At 38.4% G+C, this 5775-nt stretch overlaps 1 pseudogene; it reads right to left on the bottom strand.

The window, feature by feature from the left end:
* Positions 1-2495, bottom strand: part of LOC107712668 (dynein heavy chain 12, axonemal-like) — a 6216-nt pseudogene extending 3721 nt beyond the window's left edge.
* Between the last annotated feature and the right edge of the window lie 3280 nt (positions 2496-5775).

Below are 5775 nucleotides of genomic sequence, written 5' to 3'. Positions count from 1 at the left end.
ATTTTTGTTTTCTTTGCGCACAAAAAGTATTCTCGTAGCTTCGCAAAACTGAAGTTGAGCCACTGATGTCACATGGACGGTTTTACCGATGTCCTTACTACGTTTCCCTGCCTGGGAACATTTCAGTTGAGTTGCTGTCTATGTTACATATGCAGGGTCTGAGAGCTCTCACATTTAATCAAAAATATCTTAATTTGTGTTCCGAAGATGAACGGAGGTCTTACGGGTTTGGAACAACATGAGGGTGAGTAATTAATGACTGAACTAACCCTTTAAACAGCAATTTCTTTAAAATAAAGTATCTCCCTTTGCATTGAACTTTGAGTGTCGTAACTTTGCAGACGCTGTTTATGCTCTAACAGCAACATTACACACTAACTAAAGTTAAAAAAGTGAAATCATAATCAACCACCTCTTTTAAGTGCAAATGAAAGTGAAAGTGACATGATGTGTGGCCAAGTATGGTGTCCTATACTCAGAATTTGTGCTCTTCATCTCACCCATCCAAGTGCACACACACAGCAGTGAGTAGTGGGCAGCCATTTTGCTGCAGCACCCGGGAAGCACTGGGGGTTTGGTGTCTTGTTCAAGCGCACCTCAGTAGTGGGTATTGAAGGAGGAAGAGAGCGCTGTTCATTCACTCACCCTACCAACAACTTCTGCCGGTACTGAGACTCAAATCCACAACCTTTGGGCTACAAGTCCGACTCTCTAACCATTGGGCCACGACTGCCCCGATTAACATTTGAAGTCATCTTGAGGCCACCATGGCCCCTGCCGCCTGGTCGAGAACTTCTGCTTTAAATGCTACAAGTGAATTTAGGCATCACAATATTATGCTACAGTCTGAAAAATGGAAATGTATTTTTAGATTGGCTAAAGATTACATTTAATAGTGTTAGTAAATGATTAAAGGGGTCATATGATGCTGCTAAAAATAACATTATTTTGTGAAGTTACGCCTTCTTTTTTTGCGTGAACATTTGGGCGGTGTTATGCAAATCTTCCCACATAGTGTGGTAGATATGTGGGGGCGTGTTCGAACGAGCCGTTTTAGGTAGGTGTGGCTAACTCTTAACTTTTATAAAGAATATCTCTTTGGATTTGAGACTTTAGTCTTTACAACTTTACAGATCTTCTTTATGCACCAAGAGCTTGTAACACTCCAAAGAGAAAGGAAAAAATGAAATCGCATCATATGACCCCTTTAAGTTTCTTTTCTTGGGTACTAAACTTAAGGAATACACTATAGACTGAAGCACAAAATGTCATTTATCAGTATAACATGAATTAAAACAAAAATGCAACTTAAATCTTTGAAAAAGAGAGAGAGAGAGAGTCTTGCAGTTCTAATCTTAAATAAGGAATGTGCGCTTACTAAGCAATCTGTATGCTAAAAATAGCACTGCCTTCCACACCTGCAACCAATGCAGAATCATCATCCTCATTTTTGCAGTCAGGGTCACAACCGTTCTGCAGCAGGAATGTGGCATTCTCTCGGAGACCGTGGACAATGGCGAGAAACAGCGGAGTCTCCCCTCAGAGTACGGCATTGCCCTGACCCCTGAGGAGATGCTGAATGAGGAATTCTCATTAAGCAATGACTTAACATGTTTTTTGGGGTTTGGTGAGGTGACTATTATAGAAGCTTATTTCCACAGAAAAAAAAATATATATAAAAAAAGGTAACTGCAACTTTTTTTCACTCACATTTGTGAGATTATATCTCATAATTCAGATTTTTATATTTAACTTATAGTTTATATATCACAATTTGTACTTTCCCCCCTCTCAGAATTACGAGTTATAAAATTCTGACTTGACATCTCACAATTCTGACTTTTTTTCTTGGAATTCTAAGTTTACCTCTCGCAATTCTGACTTTCTGACTCACCATACAAATCTCTTTTTTTCCTTGCAGTTGTGAATTCTAAACATCTTGCAATTCTGACTTTTTTCCGTGGCGGAAAATAAGCTTCCATAAACTACAGTATATTTATCTCGTGGACCTGCATAAGTGATTTCCAGAATGCTCCTCTTGTGTTGTACCGCTGCCTCATGCAAATGGATCCAGCCCCTGCTGTCTGCATTAGACAGAGCCTCCTTACGCTGCACCAGGACCTTCAGAGCGTCCTCATTACCTGACATGACACATGTAGTGAGCATCATGAAGACTCTAGAACGTCTACAGCACTTACTGAAAATGCTGATGAACATTTTTGAAGGATTTAGTTCTTACTAGCTTGTATAGCGGTGAAAATTTCCTCATGGTCGATGCAGTCTAATGGATCACTGCTGAGGGACATGAAAACAAAATGTTAGACACATACATGCTATTAGTGCATTAAAAGTGGAGATTTCGTGATTTCGCTATACCTGGTAGCTGAATCAGTATGTTTACTGTACTCCTGTAGACTCTGTTCAATCATGTACTGAGTGGCCTCATCTTCATCATCATCCCAGTCATCCTCCGCAGCATCATACAATTCCTCCATCTTTCACTAACAAATTCTAATTTGGTAATCAGAACCACAAGATTTACCAGCAAATAGCATTTTCTGTGTCTTTTTCTGACTTTAGCATTTTCTGACTTTAGTCATCAGTATCTTTATCCACATTTGTATCCTCTAGCTAAGATTTTTAGGATTTGCCAATAAACAGACTAATCTAATGTAGGAAAACACATAGTAGTATATCATGTATATTATGACAAGCATACTGTACTCCTGTAGACTCTGTTCAATCATGTACTGAGTGGCCTCATCTTCATCATCATCCCAGTCATCCTCCGCAGCATCATACAATTCCTCCATCTTTCACTAACAAATTCTAATTTGGTAATCAGAACCACAAGATTTACCAGCAAATAGCATTTTCTGTGTCTTTACAATGTGAAGTGACTTTAGTCATCAGTATCTTTATCCACATTTGTATCCTCTAGCTAAGATTTTTAGGATTTGCCAATAAACAGACTAATCTAATGTAGGAAAACACATAGTAGTATATCATGTATATTATGACAAGCATCATGCTAGTTCAACTCTTTAAGACAATGTTATAAGTTTTTTTTTTTTGCAACAGACTGTATTGTATATGCATACAAGCTTTGGTTTCCAATAGCCAAAGCTGAAAATAGCTGCTCTAGTTTCTACTGATCTGGCTTGAATTACAAAAGGTTGTAACCGGCACTTAAAACTGTCTTGTTGTTGGATTGAAATTTCAAATTCATATTTAGAATGAATGTAAAAAGAGCCTATATCATAATTAGCAGCTTTGGTAATGTCATCCTTTAAACGACTTTCCATTTACTTTAAGAATGTTTTGTAAGCATGCAACACATCCCATGCAATCTATTTTCCGGGAGGAATAATCTGTTTACATATGCTTAATTCAAAGGCAAAGGGTTCTTCTACCTGAGGCAATGGGAAATGTGGAAAACAGTCGTGGCAGTTGTATCTGTGCTGTTTTGTGTTTTTGGTCGCTTTACACTCTTAAAACTATTTATATCTGTGCATGGTTAAAAATACATGCACATGGGGCCTGGGCCAGCCAGCCAACACCTGGTCTTGCATTTCTAGCCCACCAGACAGCTGACCTGAGAGTTAATGTTCTTGGCATTTGTGTTCTTAGGAACACTTGCAATGAGCCACAATTTCTCTTGTATTCAGATGACTGTTTGAATTAAACCATCTTGAAATTCACAGTGGACAGTACAAAACACATACTCTACACACAGGAAACAGGAAGCTGTGCATTGATTAAATAAAGCAATCCCAGTAGAGACACACATTAACACTCTGATGTATGAATTATTAAATCACAATGGGGGAAAAAAAACAGAAGAATATTCCTTTGTACTTAAAAACAAGAATTTAATATATTCCCAATCTTTCTACTGATTTGTTTTTACAAAAAAAAACACTAAAAAGTGTTATAATTATGCATTAAATATATCCAAACAAATGTTATTAAAATATCCTTGTGAAAGATGCATTTAGTTGAAATAGTCACAGCAGATTTGAGTGGCAAAACAACCCTTTAATGCAATGTGTCCATTATGTTTCAGTAATGGAAAGTAGACTACAACAAATATATTAATATTACTTGACTGAAAGTGCTCTGTAGATCAACTTCTATACTGAAAAATATTTTTCACCTGTCTGGAGCTCCAAAGTTGGTTGAATGGCCAGTGGTGGACAGTGTACCTTTACGCTCACTAGTCTTGTAGAGGGGACACGCATAGATGCTGTGGGGCTGTTCCATGCTCCTCTTGTCCGCTAAAGACAGGTTTGGAGAGGTTGCTGAGCAAGCTACAAACACATTACGTGATAAATATGGATGTAATGAATAATCATGACAACATTTATAATCCTACTTGGTTTGATCCAGATGATAGGGACTGCATCAAATAAAACTTTGGGATACTGTTCAGCCAACACTCCACTGCAAGGAAGAACATATTTAATGAAAAAAAATTATAGCTTAGAAATGATTATATTATTTCCAGTGTCTTCCTGCCGTGGAAGGTACTCTTGCATTTTTCTATCCCACCGAGCTCCATCCAGAAAAGGCCATGAATGTAGAGTCCATCTTCAGGAGATGAATCGGAGGTGTCAAATGACAGAACCTAAAGTAATAAAGAACAAATTGTAGCTCTCAAATCATCTCTTTTTTTATCTAATGAAAGTACTTTCAGCCTTAGAACAGCTGCAGCAGAGGATACCTCATAATTAAAGCCAAGCAGGGTCAATGGTAATGGAGTACTTCCTGGCGTAATTCTGCAAGGCCTAGACAACCAGAATACATGGGCTTCTGCGTGTCATACCACTCCTGGAAAAGAATATGACACAGAGAGACATGAATTAATTAAAGGAATTAATTAAAAAATAAAGTATATTGACATTTATTCCTGTAAAGGCAGAGCTAAATCTTCAGTGTCACACGATCCTTCAGAAATCATTCTAATATGCTGATTTGATGTTCAAGTTGCGCTGCTTAAAGGGGTCATATGATGTTGCTAAAAAGAACATTATTTTGTGTATTTGGTGTAATGAAATATGTTTATGCGGTTTAAGGTTAAAAAAAAACATTATTTTCCACATACTGTTTCTCCTCTATGCCCCGCCTTTCTGAAACACGTCGATTTTTACAAAGCTCATCGGTCTGAAAAGCAAGGTGTGCTGTGATTGGCCAGCTATCCAGTGCGTTGTGATTGGCCGAATACCTCAAGCGTGTGACGGAAATGTTACGCCCCTTACCATACTGTGATGCCCTGTCCGGCAGGAGCAGCGAGACAAAAACATTAAAACCCATTACAAACGAGGCATTTGTTGCAACCAGTGGGGACATAATTACTGATTATAATGACTTATACTGTCTTTTTACACGTTGCGTTGCATCGCGCCGCGTAAACATAAAACCATGTCTGCATTTGTGATCGGAGAAATGACAAACAACAAGTGCTAACGTTAATCCACACTGCCCAAAACCCGCGTTTGAATCATCAGTGGCAAATCCTTTAAAAGAAAACGTGCTTACAGTCTGTGAGTCAGAACAGCCGGCATTGTAGTCTACTCTACCAGGATCAGGAAACAGTCCTCCATAAAATGCGCTGCACACATCGGAATATTTGGGTTGAACTGTTCTGGAACAGTGTTGTAAATACAACTTAACCACTGATTTCTAGTCGTGTCCATTTTTGGAAGACCAAACAAAGTAGTTTCGCTTTCACAACGAAACACACAGCGCCTTCACAACATGGCGGCAGCAACAATA

The sequence above is a fragment of the Sinocyclocheilus rhinocerous genome, unplaced genomic scaffold (genome assembly GCF_001515625.1).
Source record: "Sinocyclocheilus rhinocerous isolate Xijiao unplaced genomic scaffold, SAMN03320098_v1.1 scaffold418, whole genome shotgun sequence".
Taxonomy (NCBI): domain Eukaryota; kingdom Metazoa; phylum Chordata; class Actinopteri; order Cypriniformes; family Cyprinidae; genus Sinocyclocheilus; species Sinocyclocheilus rhinocerous.
This window is presented reverse-complemented; position numbering and strand designations above follow the sequence as displayed.